The 16,530-nt window shown below is 41.2% G+C and overlaps 1 protein-coding gene and 1 pseudogene across 1 annotated transcript in view; both read left to right on the forward strand.

The window, feature by feature from the left end:
• LOC128063521 (zinc finger protein 350) overlaps window positions 1-16,530 on the forward strand; it is a 442,658-nt gene that overhangs the window by 278,691 nt on the left and 147,437 nt on the right. The window lies entirely within an intron of this gene.
• On the forward strand, window positions 14,277-14,878 carry LOC128063542 (prostaglandin E synthase 3-like; annotated as a pseudogene).

Consider the following 16,530-nt stretch of genomic DNA (forward strand, 5'->3'; position numbering starts at 1 on the left):
GAAGTAGAGCCTCCACTCTCTCTCTCTCTCTGTTTTTAGAGGTATAGTTGATTTACAATAGTGTGTTAGCCTCAGTGTACAGCAAACTGACTTGGGTTTTTTCTTCAGATTATATGCCACTTTAGGTTATTACAAGATACTGAATATATTTCCTTGTACTATAAAGTAACTCTTTAAAAATAAAGAATATCAAAAACAGCAAGAGAAAAGGAACAAGTTACCTACAAGGAACACCTGTAAGGCTATCAATTGACTTTTCAGCAAAAACTCTGCAGGTCAATGGGTGTGGAACAGTATTACTTAAAAGATGAAAGGAAAATAGTGGATTGGCCAAGAAGTTCATTTGAGTTTTTCTGTAGGATCCTATGGAAAAACCCAAATGAACTTTTTGACCCAACCAATATCTGTAACCAAGAGTACTCAGCAAGGCTTTTGTTTAGATTTGATGGAGAGGTAAAAAGTTTTACAGACAAGCAAAAGTTAAGAACTCAGCACTATGAAACCAGCTGTAAAAGAAATGTTAGAGGGACTTCTCTAAGCAGAAAAAAAGGCCACACTAGAAGCATGAACATTACTAAAGGAAAAATCCCATTGGTAAAGGTGGTAAATCAACCATGTTCAAAGCTAGTAAAATGCTTTAAAAATATAGTAAAAGCATCCATTTCCTCAGAAAGTAAGAAAGGAAGTAAAAGACATGTGCTTGGAAACCTGTAAGACACTGAGGAAAGAAATTACAACACAAACAGGTGGAAAGATATACCAGATTCATGGTTTGGGGGATTAGAATTGTAAAAATGAACACACCACCCAATATAAGCTATGTCTTTAGTGGAATCTCTTTTATGTTCTCATCCCTCCTGTAACCCTTATTCCCCACAGTGCAAATATGTGATGTGCCCTTAACGTTTTAGCTTAACATTTTTGCTTAACCTCTGAGTTCCCTTAAATCCCGCAGTGGACTTGAAACCTACTGCAGCCTTCAAATCCATGTGCTGTTTACTCCTGCACCCCCTTTCCTCCTGTACTCTGCACCCCAGAATCTCTTGCCCTCACCTTACCCTCTCACCTGCCCCCCATGTCCTCTTGCTTTTCTCTCTCCATTACACCCACTCCCAGTCATACCCACAGGCATTCCAGAGTTTGTACCATACTCCCCACCTCAAGAGGCAAAGCTCTCAGAAATTTTTAAAAGATGCATGTCTAATATATTATCCTTGAGTCCTTTGACAGGAGGGACAGAGGGTAAAGTGCATATGTTTCTGCCCTTTTTCTGGCCTTCACTCCCCAGAAAAGATGCAGCCTTACCTTATACAAACACATGGTGGACATAATAACCCTCTTGATGACTGAATAAATGATTCTGTGAAAGTGAGTGGGATTGTGTCTTTTATGTTGCTGTGTGAGTGAAGAGTGTGCAATAATGTGAGTGTGGTTCCACGTGTCATGAGCTTTTGTGAGTGTGGGATGAGTGTGGAGTATGGGGTGGTTAAGTATATATTTGAGTGCAAACACGTGCGTGTCAGACTATGTATGTGTATGTTTGTGTTTGGAGTATGTGTGGCCAGATATGATTGCATTCACTAACTTGGAAGCAGAGGGTCATGTGGTGAAGAATGAGCAAGGGGGAAAGAAAACTTGAATTAGTAGAAATCTGTGAAAATGTATGTAATAGCTTGTAGGATGGAGTCACTGTCTCCTTAAAATCTCATTAAATCTCTATTTACCTCATACTGGCTCTTCAAATGTTAGCACATTCAGAGATACTATTGCCGTCTGTCTTGTGAAGCTTATAGTAAATGTACTAAATACAGATGCTGCATTTTGCTGAGAGCTGTGGCCAGAGACCAGGAGATGACGTCTGCAGAGAACAATGAGCGGTCTGGTCTTGTCCTGGGCTGCTGTACCCCTTGCATCTCTTCCTTGTCTGGTGCTAATCTATATCTTTCCATATAATAAACCATAACTGTGAGGAGAAGAGCGCCAGTTAGTTCTGAGTCCTTCAAGAGTATTACCGAAATGGGCATGGGTTTGGGAAAGCCCACACTTGCAGCTGGAGTCAGAAGTGGATGTGCTTTTGTGTGAACTGTGTTACCTTTAACTTCCCAGCGGGACCAAAAACACACGTGGGAACTATTGAGTAGACCTTGTTCAGACTGTGGGTGTGTCTGTTGGAAAATCCGAAGCAGTGATGGAGTTTCTTACTTTAAGTGTCTTCATCAATCTCGTAACCAATGAGTGCTCCTTAATGAAATTTCAGCACAAGTGTAAAGACCTCTGGTAACAATCCAATGCTGTTGAGTTGAGAAAGCAGCACTGGCTTGTCTGAGTTTAAAAGAATCGTAAAAACAATCTGTTATACCACCTGATCCTTGTGCTTTTGTTTATAAAGGATGCTTTTCAAAATGCTCTGTTTTCTGTGGTATATCCCTATATGCACTTAATGTCATTGTTAACATCAGTCAGTCAGCTCTGTCACTCAGTCATGTCTAACTCTTTGCGACCCCACAGACTGAAGCAGGCCAGGCTTCTCTGTCTATCACCAACTCCCAAAGCTTGCTCAAACTCATATCCATCGAGTCGGAGATGCCATCCAACCATCTCATCCTCTGTTGTCCCCTTCTCTTCCTGCCTTCAATCTTTCCCAGCATCAGGGTCTTTTCAAATGAGTCAGTTCTTTACAACAGGTGGCCAAAGTATTCGAGTTTCAGCTTCAGCATCAGTCCTTCCAATGAATATTACGACTGATTTCCTTTAGGATCGACTGGTTGGATCTCCTTACAGTCCAAGGGACTCTCAAGAGTCTTCTCCATCACCACAGTTCAAAAGCATCAATTCTTCCATGCTCAGCTCTGTTTATAGTCCAACTCTCACATCTATACATGACTACTGGAAAACCATAGCTTTGACTAGATGGACCTCTGTCAGCAAAGTAATGTCTCTGCTTTTTAATATGCTGTCTAAGTTGGTCATAGCTTTTCTTCCAAGGAGCAAGAATCTTTTAATTTCATGGCTGCAGTCACCATCTGCAGTGATTTTGAAGCCCAAGGACATAGTCTGTCACTGTTTCCCCATCTATTTGCCATGAAGTGATGGGACCGGATGCCATGATCTTCATTTTTTGAACATTGAGTGTTAAGCCAACTTTTTCACTCTCCTCTTTCACTTTCATTAAGAGGCTCTGTAGTTCTTCTTCACTTTCTGCCTTAAAGGTGGTGTCATTGGCGTATCTGAGGTTATTGATATTTCTCCCGGAGATCTTGATTCCAGCTTGTGCTTCATCCAGCCTGGCATGTCACATGATATATTCTGCATATAAGTTAAATAAGCAGGGTGACAATACACAGCCTTGAAGTACTCCTTTCCTGATTTGGAACCAGTCTGTTGTTCCATGTCCAGTTCTAACTATTGCTTCTTAACCTGCATTCAGATTTTGCAGGAGGCAGGTCAGGAGGTCTGGTACTGCCATCTCTTCAAGGATTTTCCACAGTTTGTTGTGATTCCCACAGTGGAAGGCTTTGGTGTAGTCAATAAAACAGAAGTAGATGTTTTTCTGGAACTCTGTTGCTTTTTTGATGATCCAATTGATGTTGACAATTTGATCTCTGGTTCCTTTGCCTTTTCTAAATGCAGCTTGAAGATCTGGAAATTCACAGTTCACATCATGTTGAAGCCTGGTTTGAAAAGTTTTGAACATTGCTCTGCTAGCATGTGAGATGAGTGCAATTGTGCAGTACTTTGAGCATTCTTTAGCATTGCCTTTCTTTGGGATTGGAATTAAAACTGATCTTTTCCAGTTCTGTGCCCACTGCTGTCTTCCAAATTTGCTGGCATATTGAATGTAGCACTTTCACAGCATTATCTTTTAGGATTTGAAATAGCTCAACTGGCATTCCATCACCTCCACTAGCTTTGTTTGTAGTCATGGTTCCTAATTCCTACTTGACTTCACATTCCAGAATGTCTGGCTCTAAGTGAGTGATTACACCATTGTGGTTATCTGGGTCATGAAGATCTTTTTTGTATAGTTCTTCTGTGTATTCTTGCCACCTCTTCTTAATATCTCTTGCTTCTGTTAGATCGATACCATTTCTGTCCTTTATTGTGCCCATCTTTGCATAAGATGTTCCCTTCAGTTCAGTCGTTCAGTTGTGTCCAGATATTCCCTTGGTATCTCTAATTTTCTTGAAAAGATCTCTAGTCTTTCCAATTCTACTGTTTTCCTCAATTCTACTGTTTTGCTCTATTTCTTTGCACTGATCACTGAGGAAAGCTTTCTTATTGCTCCTTGCTATTCTTTGGAACTCTGCGTTCAAATGGGTATATCTTTCCTTTTCTCTTTGCTGTTCACTTCTCTTCTTTTCTCAGCTATTTGTAAGGCTTCCTCAGACAACCATTTTGTCTTTTTCCATTTCTTTTTCTTGGGGATGGTCTTGAACATTGGCTCCTGTACAATGTCACGAACCTCTGTCCATAGTTCTTCAGGCTTTCTATCTATCAGATCTAATCCCTTGAATCTATTTGTCACTTCCACTGCATAATCATTTGGGATTTCACTTAGGTCATACCTGAATGGTCTAGTGGTTTTCCCTACTTTATTCAACTTAAGTCCAGTTTGGCAATAAGGAGTTTATTTTCTGAGCCACAGTCAGCTCCCGGTCTTGTTTTGTGCTTGAGGGCATTATAATAAAACATCTTTAAATTAACGTTCACATCTTCAGACCCAGTACCAGTAAGGAAAATGCCTTACTGGCATTTCCCTTTGAACTGCTGATTTTTAAGAAGTGGTTTTAAAACAAAATCATGAAAAGTAGATTATATGGGTTGCATATGACCAACTTCAACAGAAAAGTACCATATCTGTTAAGTACCGTCTCTTAGAAACTTTTCTGTATTTCCATTTCCAAATTAAATTATTTAATTTGGTTGTTGCGCTGGGTCTTCGTTGCACTTCATGGCCTTCTTATCGTGGTGGCTTCTCTGGTTGCAGCTCCCAGGGTCCAGAGCACAGGCTTATAGTTGTGGCGCCCCAGCTTAGTTGCCCTACACCAAGTAGGATCTTCCCAGACTAGGGCTTGAACCGATATCCCCCTGCATTGGCAGGCAGATCCTTATTCACTGTACCACTGGCGAAGTCTCAAATTAACCTGTTTCTAACTATACAAATGAAAAAGTAGCATCATGCATGTTCTTCCTTTTATTCCTATCCCAGATATTCTTCTTGTGCTACGTCTGAATCCAAGTCTAATAGTAGTGCAGCTTAGAAGTCCAAAGATGAAGGATGAACTAGATTTTTAGTGGAAGAGCTTCTCAGGGAATCAGGCAATCCTGAGACACACATAACTCACTACTAATCACTCAGACATCAGCATGACTCCTCCTTCCACAGGTGACCTTCTGTGCCATCAGGGATCATGAAAAATTACAAGCCTCTTCCCAAACACATCACTGGTCTCTTTCGAGATACTCACCAGAAAGTCATAATTGGTTTTGGTAATTAGCAACTCAAAAAAAGTTTTTCAGAAAGATCATTAGCGCCTCAAGCATGTCCTGTTATTACCACTTTAAATGAAATGATAACTGCATTCTGAGGGAAGATGAGGTCACAGAACATAAACCTATATCTCAGGGTCTGACCGCCTCCCTCCCACTCACATCCTGGCTGTCATGACCTTCACCCTGAGCCCACCATCCTGGCAGTGGAGAGGAGTCAGGCGAGTATTTTCTATTTCAGCCCAAGAGACAGAGTTTATGGAAAGAAGTCTGTAAGTGTTCATGTCTGGAAAAGGGATTTGGGGTGTAAAAACAGATTCAGTGGCAAAGCTAGACAGGGAAGCAGAATAAGACTATAGGTATGAGCTGAGCTTGTAAAGAGATATGAGGATTCTAAACCCTGCCTCATGCCTCCTGGTGTCGTTGAATGAAATCTTCACTGTGGGTGATCAATGTTGAATCATCACAGTGAGGATGAAGAATCATTTTTTTAAGGTCTTAAGGCTTTTTGTTTTGAAATCATTTTGATGTTACCTTGCATGCATGCTTGCAGGCTCAGTTGTGTCCAACTCTTGGTGGCCCCATGGACTATAGCCCACCAGATTCCTCTGTCCATGGAATTTTCCAGGCAAGAATATTGGAGTGGGCTGCCATTCCTTCTCCAGAGAATTTTCCTAACCCAGGGATCGAACCTGCATCTCCTGCATTACAGGTGGATTCTTTACCACTGAGCCACCTTTGCATTACTTTACAGGGTTTAAAGATTAATTTTTCCTTATAATTAGAGGTAGGTTTATAATGCCTTTTTGCCTATAATACAGAGTAGGATAGCACTGTGCATGCATGCTCAGTCACTTCAGTCATGTCTGACTCTTTAAGACTCTATGGACCATAGTCTATCAGCCGCCTCTGTCCATGGAATTTTCCAGGCAAGAATACTGGAGTGAGTTGCCATTTCCTCCTCCAGGGGATCTTCCCAACCCAGGCATTGAACCCACGTCTCTCTCATTGCAGGCGGATTCTTTACTGCTGAGCCACCAGGGAAGCCAGGACAGTACAGTAACAATTTCCTAACCCTCTGCACACATTGAGAATATGACTTTGTTTCTGGATAAAAATGTTTTTTTAAATCAAGCTCTAGGAATATGATACATTTACTAGATACAGTGATTATCTCCTTTGAAAACATTCGAGGTCTAACAGCTGTGGAGAGATGCTTTCCTTACTCAAGTTAGAGAAGTAACATTTAAGGAAAAGATTACTTTTTAATTATGAATGTTAAGATATAGTCCATGGTTAATGCTGGAAATAATGCCCTCAGGAAAATAATGTACCTCTGGCAGGTACAAAAATCAAAGAAAACGCTTCATGTGATGTAGTACGATAGTGATGCATCCATCATAAGCGCTATTTAACGGTTACATATTCAACTCTGTGAAGCCTCTTAATATTTACTTGAGACCATGAACCTCTCAAGTAAATATCTGTCAAGGCAAATATGGGATTTCCATTGATCTGAAGACTGTAGCCCACAGCACATGTTCCAAAACAGGATCCTCTCATTCTGAAGACAAAACACCAGTCACCAACAACTGGCAGAATGGCCTCAGGGGATTTGTAAAAAAGGGTCTGCTCATTTCAGACTACAGGAGGAATCCTAGCATTTTCTTCCTTTACCATTATCTCTTCCTAAAGGTTGAGATCCACACATTTGATCCTCAAGCACGCATATACAGTCGCTTCTTGGCCATTCTCTTTAAATCATCCCCATGACACTGGTAGTTGTTAGTTAAAGCATGTCTTCAGTGATATATCCAATTTTCTATCCTCACAGACCCGGCAGGATATGTCCATGGGCACCTCCTGCCTCTTATGTGTCTCCAGTCATCATGATCCTCCCCAGGAACTAGAGTTGGGTAGAACGGAAAAGCTCCAAAGGAGTGGAGGTTTCTTATTCCTTTGCTGGACCTTATATAAGCTGCTGCTGCTGCTGCTAAGTCACTTCAGTCGTGTCCGACTCTGTGCAACCCCATAGACAGCAGCCCACCAGGCTCCCCCATGCCTGGGATTCTCCAGGCAAGAACACTGGAGTGGGTTGCCACTTCCTTCTCCAATGCATGAAAATGAAAAGTGAAAGCGAAGTTGCTCAGTCATCTCCAACTCTTAGCGACACTATGGACTGTAGCCTACCAGGTATAAGCTGGTGTATATCAATTCCCAGTGCATAGACTTGCCGAATGAAGCAACAGATGAACACAAAGAGCAAAGATCTGGGATACCACTCTTCTGAATTATAAAATCAGTGACTCATTATAGGCAGCCATGTTGTTATTGTCTGATGTTCGTTGTTGGGCTCATGATCAGGACCTGTATCTCTCTCAGGCTTATCCTCTACAGACACAATCAGCAGATCCAACATTCAAAGAAATAGCTTTTCCCCAGTTTCTTTAAAATCTATTTATTGCAATAGATTTTATTTTAAGTTAAAAACATATGCACAGGTTATAAGTACACAGCCTAGTGGAGTCTCGGGAATGACCACATCTCTGTAGGCAATGAGTGGATAAAAAAAAAACCAGACTGTTGAGCTTCTCTGGTGGCTCAGTGGTAAGGAGTCGGAGCTCACTGAGCTCACATGCTGCAGTGAATGAAGCCTGAACACCCTAGAGCTTGAGCTCCACAACAAGAGAAGCCACTGCAATGAGAAACCTGAGCACTGCAACTAGAGAGTAGACCCTGCTCTCTGCAACTAGAGAAATGCCCATGCAACAGTGAAGACCCAACACAGCCAAAAGTCAATAAAGAAAATTATATATATATATATGTATGTATATGAATGAAACCTAATGTTGTGGGTCAGCTAGAAACCCTCTATACTCCAAGTCTCTATTCCTAAGACTATAGTTTTCTTGAATCTATTTGTAGGTCAGGAATTTTGGTAAGAACTTTACAACTATTCTGACATTTAAGAGATTAGATCACTTTTACCTGCTTCATACTTAAATGGAATCATAGGGTCTGAAAACCTTCATATCGGCCTTTTCTCCCAGTTGCATATGATTTTGGGGAATCTATTTGTATGTTATTGTTCTAGTCATTAACTTGTGTCCAACTGTTTACAATCCCATGAACTGTAGCACTGTAGGCTTCCCTGCACTTCCCTGTCTCCTGGAGTTTGCTCAAGCTCATGTTCATTGAGTTGGTGATGCTACCTAACCATCTCATCCTGTTCCCCCTTCTCCTCCTGCCCTCAGTTTTTCCCAGCATCAGGGTCTTTTCCAGTGAGTCATCTCTTCACATCAGGTAGCCAAAGTATTGGAGCTTCAGCATCAGTCTTTCCAATGAATAGTCAGGGTTGATTTCCTATAGGATTGACTGATATGATCTCCTTTCAGTCCAAAGGACTCTCAAGAGACTTCTCTAGCACCAAAATTTGAAAGCATCTATTCTACAGCACTCAGCTTTCTTTCTGGTCCAACTTTCATATCCACACATGACTACTCCGTATTATTGCATTTAATTATTAGTATACATTAGCATTGCTGTGTGATTATCAAAGGATTAATTCACTGATTTATTCTACTGTTCATGGACAACTGGGTAGTTTTGATTTTAGGGCTATTATGAGTAATGTGTGGGCTTCCCAGGTGGCTCAGTGGGTAAATATCTGCCAGCAATTCAGAAGAAACAGGTTTAATTCTGCACTGGGAAGATCCCCTGGAAGAGGGCATGGCAACTCACTCCAATATTCTTGCCTGGAGAATCCCTGGTAGGCTACAGTCCATAGGGTCTCAAATAGTCAGACACAACTGAAGTGACTGAGCATGCACACACACGTGAATAATGGGTAAGTGCTAGCATATAAATTCTACTAGTCTTGATGATACACATAGGAGAGGAATTGTTGAAACATAAATTACATCTAGTCTCAAAAATCTTTGTTCCAATTTTAATATCTGATTGAGATTCTTGGTCGACCCACATCTTTGCCAAAACGTTATATTTCTGTCATTCCCATTCTAGTTTTCTGGATGGTGTTTGATGTGTAGGTAGTGGTTATATTTTCCTTTTCCTGATTTCTAAGGACATTAAATATTTTTTACATGTGTATTATCCATTGAATAACTATTGAGGTTTCTGTTGAAACAGTTTGGTCATGTTGTATTCTACTATATTGTCTTTAGGAGTTCTTTGTACTGGTGACAAATCTTGTGTGTGTGTGTGTGTGTGTGTGTGTGTGTGTGTGTGTGTGTGTGTGTTGATGTGAGCCAGTCTTAATAGAAGCTAAAGATAAAGTCATTTTGCCATATGGTTTATATGTTTTGTGGTGTTTCAGATATATTTTTAATTTAAAATTTTGAAATTGTTTTTCTAAAAATTGCATAACTTTTAAAATTAGAAATGGAATCTATTCAGAATAGATTTGTCCGATGATATGGGCAGTGATTGAAGTGTTACTTTTCTCCAATTTGGTTAGCAAATTTCAGCTAATTCTTGAAATGTTGTAATAAGCACTCTTTCCAATTACTCTCACTTGTCATTGCTTCCTCCAGGTTAACTCTGCTTCATCCTTATTCCTGACTTTTCCTTGAAATACACCAGCTATCTCTCCATCTCTTCCTGTCTCATGAAACCTTGGCAAATCTATAGGAGCACAAAAGTAACATTACATTTGCTGTCAAAAAACATCAATGAGACATTTTACTCAGAAGAATGACTGTCACTATTTAAAGGAAAATATTCTGGGGACATCTGTGGTGTTCCAGTAGCTAAGATTCAGCGCTCCCAATGCAGGGGGCCTGGGTTCAATCCCTAATCAGGGAACTAGATCCCACATGCCACAATGAAGATCAAAGATCTGGTGCAGCCTAATAAATAAATAATAAAGATACAAACCCTTTAAAAGAAGGAGAACACTTTCATTTAAAAATATTGAATGAAAAAAATAACCCCCAGAGATTTGGCCCTAGGAATAATATTCATATCACAGATTATGATTGGAATACAGGGCAATTTATTCCTTCTTTACCATTACCTATTTCTTTACCACACTCAATGCAGGATGAGAGCCACGGTTATGATTCTGAAACACCGGACTATAGCCAACTCCTTGATCATTCTCTCGAAAGGAGCCCCTCAGACAATTACAGCTTTGGGGTGGAAACACATTTTCAGTGATTTTGCCTGCAAACTTATTTTGTATGTTAAGAGAGTGGGCAGGAGTATGTCCATTGGCACCACCTGCCCCTTGAGTGTGTTTCAGACCATCACGATCAGCCCCATGAACTCCTGTTGGAAGAATCTTAAAGTCAAAGCCCCAAAGTACATTGTCTCCCATTTCCTTCTGCTGGATCCAGTGCCTGTTTGTACATCTCATTTTTCCTCTGTATGCATTATATGTTTCTGGCAAAAGGCACAGCACAAACATGAGAAATACAAGAGATTCAGGGTACTGTGTTGCCACAAATCTTGAGAATATCTCAGGCTCAATATATGCAGCTTTGGTCGTGTTCCCTTAAGTTTCACTTTCTGTGCTCATCTTCTGGGCCAGTGGCTCTATGATTCTCACCCTGTACAGACACAGTCAGAGAGTCCAGTATATTCACAAGGCTAGTGTGTCTCCCAGACCCTCCACTGAGTCCAGAGCCACTCAAAGCATCCTACTCTTGGCGAACACCTTCATGTGTTTCCACACTCTGTCCTGCATCTTTAACATTACTCTTGCTCTTTTTCATAATCCCAGTTGGTGGTTGGTGAATACAGCCAGCCTGATTTCTGTGTGTTTTCCCTTTATCAGCCCCTTTCTGCTCATGAGCTGTGACTTCGCTGTATCCAGTCTCTGCATTCATTGATGAGGAACTCAATACACTATCCACTAATCTTCTCAGAAAAATGTAAATTATATGTCTTTAAATATGTATTGGGGTATAGTTGATCTACAACATTGTGATAGTTGCAGGTGTAGAGCAAAGTGATTCAGTTATACATTATTCTTTCATTTTCAGATTATTTTCCCATTAATTTATTACAGGATATTGAGTAAAATTCCCTATGCTATACAGTAGGTCCTTGTTGGTTATATATTTTATATATAGTACTGTGTATCTGTTAATCCCAAACTCCCAATTTATCTCTCCCTCCCACGTTTCCCCTTTGGTAACTATAAGTTTGTTTTTGAAATCTGAGTCTCTTCCTGTTTTCTAAATATGTTCATTTGTATCATTCTTTAATTAGATTCCAAAAATAATAATAAATTAGATTCCACATATGAGTGATAAAATATATTTGTCTTTCTCTGTCTGACTTACTTCACTTAGTATTACAATCTCTAGGTCCATGGTGTTATTTTTCCACAACTGTCAGGTGTTCATTCACTCATGAGCATAAGGTCACTGGACAGTATATAAGGAAGTCACATGTCTTTCAAAGTAATGAGTGTGGGAATTTCATCGTTGGTGAATATAGAACCTACATGGGCAGAGTGGAGAGGAATAAAGACCTCTGCCTCTTTCTGATGCCTAGTAACCTGAGTGTCATAGTCCTTTTTAAAAAAATTAATTCTATATTGAACTATCATCGCTTAACAATGTTGTGATAGTTTTAAGGAGATAGCAAAGGGACTCAACCATACATATAAGTGTATCCATTCTCCCTCAAACTCCCCTCCCATCCATGCTGCCACATAACATTGAGCAGAGTTCCCAGTGCTAAATAGTAGGTTCTTGTTGGTTATCCATTTTTAATATAGCAGTGTGTACATGTCCATCCCAAATTCTCTAACTATCCCTTTCCCTCAATCTTCCCCCTACTTAGACAACCATTTTGTTATCTAAGTCTGTGAGTCTCTTTCTGTTTTGTAAGTAAGTTCATTTGTACCATTCTTAAATTAGATTCTAAAAAATAATAATTCATTAGATTCCACATATGAGTGATATCATATATTTGTCTTTCTGTGTCTGACTTACTTTACTTAGTATGGAGTTGTGAGAACTTATTCCAGATTTTTGCTGATATGTTTGTGTTTTAAAAAAAATCTCATAAGATGGGTATAGTATCATATTTGGGACAGAGGGCACTTTTTAAATATTTTCATTTATTTATTTAGCTATGCCAGGTCGTAGTTGCAGCATGCGGGTTCACTAGTTGCTGCAGGCCAACACTTAGCTGTACCTTGTGGGGATGAGTTCCCCAACCAGGGGATCAAACCTAGAACCCTGCATTTGGAGTGAAGAATCTTAATCACTGGACCACCAGGGATGTCCACAGAGGGCTGTTTCTTTGGTATACAGGAAAATTAGCAGCTCCAGTGAGGAGTAGCTGGTTACAGAAATTTCATAGATTCAGGAGGAAAGTTAAGCCTGAGAAGTTCTCTGGTCCTCAACCAATATTAGGAGAAGTGTCCTGAGGAAAAGTCAACTGAGGGCTCCAGTAAGCATGCCATACTTTCCTCTACCCTGCATGCTGATGCCATTCCTTAAAACACATTTTGCTGGTGAGCAGAGTGTAAAACTGAAGGTAGAGCTCCAGAGTCAGCTTCAGAGTTGCCATCACAGCATCCTTGTATCAGAAAACTTGGCTTTTAATGACTGACTCATTTTCCCATCCCCAGCTGTCCTTGGGAGAAATATGGTAGCTTCCCAGGGGTTCTTAAAGCCATGTGGAGGGCAGAAGGGACAGCCAGGTGTCCTTGGATCCCTAGAGCCCAAAGCCCAAAGCTTCATCTCTGAAAGAAGCGATGAGCCTAGAATATTGAAATCAGGAAAAACATTAAGGAGAGAATGCAGGACTGGGATCTCCCATTCCAGTGGATAATTTTCCTGCCCAGTTCAGACAATAAAAATGTGAGCAGGATCATCCATTTCTGCCACCAAAATGGCAAGCTCTTCCAAAATGGTCAAGCATATATTTCAGTGATTTACCCCCAGTAAAGAAATGAGTAGAGATTCCTTTGCAAAAAGGTATGACACAGTCTGTCTCTGACTAATTCCAAATCCTTTAATACCAGAGCTTCATCCACAGTAGAGACTCTGAAACTCAGGACTCAGGAGCATAAGCCACTGACTTTGTGGAGCACAACAAACTGTGGGAAATTCCTCAAGAGATGGGAATACCAGAACACCTTACCTGCCTCTGAAGAAATCTGTATGCAGGTCAAGAAGCAACATAGAACACACATGAAAAAATGGACTGGTTCCAAATTGGGAAAGACGGCTGTGTGCTGTCACCCTGTTTATTTAACTTACATGCAGAGTACATCATCGAAATGCTGGGCTGGATGAAGCACAACCTGGAATCAAGATTGCCAGGAGAAATACCTCAGATACGCAGATGACACCACCCTTATGGCAGCAAGCAAAGAGGAACTGAAGAGCCTCTTGATGAAAGTGAGATAGGAGAATGAAAGCTGGCTTAAAACCAAACATTCAAAAAACAGAAAAAAACAAAGAGTGCGCACGCGCGGCGGCTAGGCCCGGGCATTTTTGCTGCGCACCAGCCGTCCGGCCTCACCACCCCTCGCTCGCACGCACGCACATTCATTCTCTGTCCTCGAGCCCCTTTTACTACACTTTGCTCTTCTCTCCTACTGGAGGAGTCGCTCTCCCCGCGCGGTGCATTCTGGGGAGCCAGGTCGAGCCCACCGCCGCCTCAGTCGCTTGAGGAAAGCGAAAAGAGGCCGTGACTGGGGAGAAGACGCCGGGGTCGCCACCGGAGAGGAGTCCCTGCCCAGGAGCTGCCGCCGGAGAGGCCCGCCCACCTGTTCACCCGTCCCCCTGCCCCGTTTCACGATGCAACCTGCTTCTGCAAAGTGGTACGATCGAGGGACGATGTCTTCATTGAGTTTTGTGTGGAAGACAGTAAAGATGTGAATGTAAAAATTGAAAAATCAAAGCTTACATTCAGTTGTCTTGGAGGAAGTGATAATTTTAAATATTTAAATGAAATTGATCTTTTCACTGTATTGCTCCAAGTGATTCCAAGCATAAAAGAACGGACAGATCGATTTTATCTTGTTTATGAAAAGGAGTATCTGCCCAGTCATGGCCAAGGTTAACGAAAGAAAGGGCAAAGCTTAATTGGCTTAGTGTGGACTTTAATAATTAGAAAGACTGGGAAGATGATTCCGATGAAGACATGTCTAATTTTGATCGTTTCTCTGAGATGATGAACAACATGGGTGGTGATGAGGATGTAGATTTACCAGAAGTAGATGGAGCAGATGATGATTTACAAGACAATGATGATGAAAAAATGCCAGATCTGGAGTAAGGGATATTGTCATCGCTGGATTTTGAGAAAGAAAAATAACTTCTCTGCAAGATTTCATAATTGAGAGAATTCCTGAGTTGATAGCTCTAAAGGCAGATGCTGTATTTGCCTCCTTTAACCCATTTTTATTTAACTTATATGCAGAGTACATCATGAGAAACGCTGGACTGGAAGAAACACAAGCTGGAATCAAGATTGCCGGGAGAAATAGCAATAACCTCAGATATGCAGATGACACCACCCTTATGGCAGAAAGTGAAGAGGAACTCAAAAGCCTCTTGATGATAGTGAAAGAGGAGAGCGAAAAAGTTGGCTTAAAGCTCAACATTCAGAAAACGAAGATCATGGCATCCGGTCCCATCACTTCATGGGAAATAGATGGGGAAACAGTAGAAACAGTGTCAGACTTTATTTTGGGGGGCTCCAAAATCACTGCAGATGGTGACTGCAGCCATGAAATTAAAAGACACTTACTGCTTGGAAGAAAAGTTATGACCAACCTAGATAGTATATTCAAAAGCAGAGACAGTACTTTGCCGACTAAGGTCCGTCTAGTCAAGGCTATGGTTTTTCCAGTGGTCATGTATGGATATGAGAGTTGGACTGTGAAGAAGGCTGAGCGCCTAAGAATTGATGCTTTTGAACTGTGATGTTGGAGAAGACTCTTGAGAGTCCCTTGGACTGCAAGGAGATCCAACCAGTCCATTCTGAAGGAGATCAACCCTGGGATTTCTTTGGAAGGAACGATGCTAAAGCTGAAACTCCAGTACTTTGGCCACCTCACGTGAAGAGTTGACTCATTGGAAAAGACTCTGATGCTGGGAGGGATTGAGGGCAGGAGGAAAAGGGGATGACCGAGGATGAGATGGCTGGATGGCATGATGGACGTGAGTCTGAGTGAACTCCGGGAGATGGTGATGGACAGGGAGGGCTGGCATGCTGCGATTCATGGGGTCGCAAAGAGTTGGACACGACTGAGTGACTGAACTGAACTGAACTGAACCCATTTTTCTTTTTTTTTGAAATTGTTTGTTTCAGTTTTTCTTTTTTTTTTTTACTTTACATACATTGACATGAATCTACCACAGGTGTACATGAGTTCCCAACCCTGAGCCCCCTCCCACCACCCTCCGCATATCATCTCTCTGGGTCATCCCAGTGCACCAGCCCCAAGCATCCTGTATCCTGCATTGAACCTAGACTAGCGATTCGTTTCTTACATGATAGTATACATGTTTCAATGCCATTCTCCCAAATCATCCCACCCTCTCCCTCTCCCACAGAGTCCAAAAATCTGTTCTTTACATCTGTGTCTCTTCTGCTGTCTCGCATACAGGGTTATCATTACCATTTTTCTAAATTCCATATATATGTGTTAGTATACTGTATTGGTGTTTTTCTTTCTGGCTTACTTCACTCTGTATAATCGGTTCCAGTTTCATTCACCTCTTTAGAACTGTCTCAAATGTATTCTTTTAAATGGCTGAGTAATACTCCACTGTGTATATGTACCACAGCTTTCTTATCCATTTGTCTCCTGATGGACATCTAGGTTGCTTCCATGTCCTGGCTATTATAAACAGTACTGTGATGAACATTGGGGTACATGTGTCTCTTTCAATTCTGGTTTCCTCGGTGTGTATGCCCAGCAGTGGGATTGCTGGGTCATAAGGCAGTTCTATTTGCAGTTTTTTAAGGAATCTCCATAGTGTTCTCCATAGTGGATGTACTAGTTTGCATTCCCACAAACAGTGTAAGAGGGTTCCCTTTTCT

This window comes from Budorcas taxicolor, chromosome 18 (assembly GCF_023091745.1).
Source record: "Budorcas taxicolor isolate Tak-1 chromosome 18, Takin1.1, whole genome shotgun sequence".
Classification (NCBI taxonomy): domain Eukaryota; kingdom Metazoa; phylum Chordata; class Mammalia; order Artiodactyla; family Bovidae; genus Budorcas; species Budorcas taxicolor.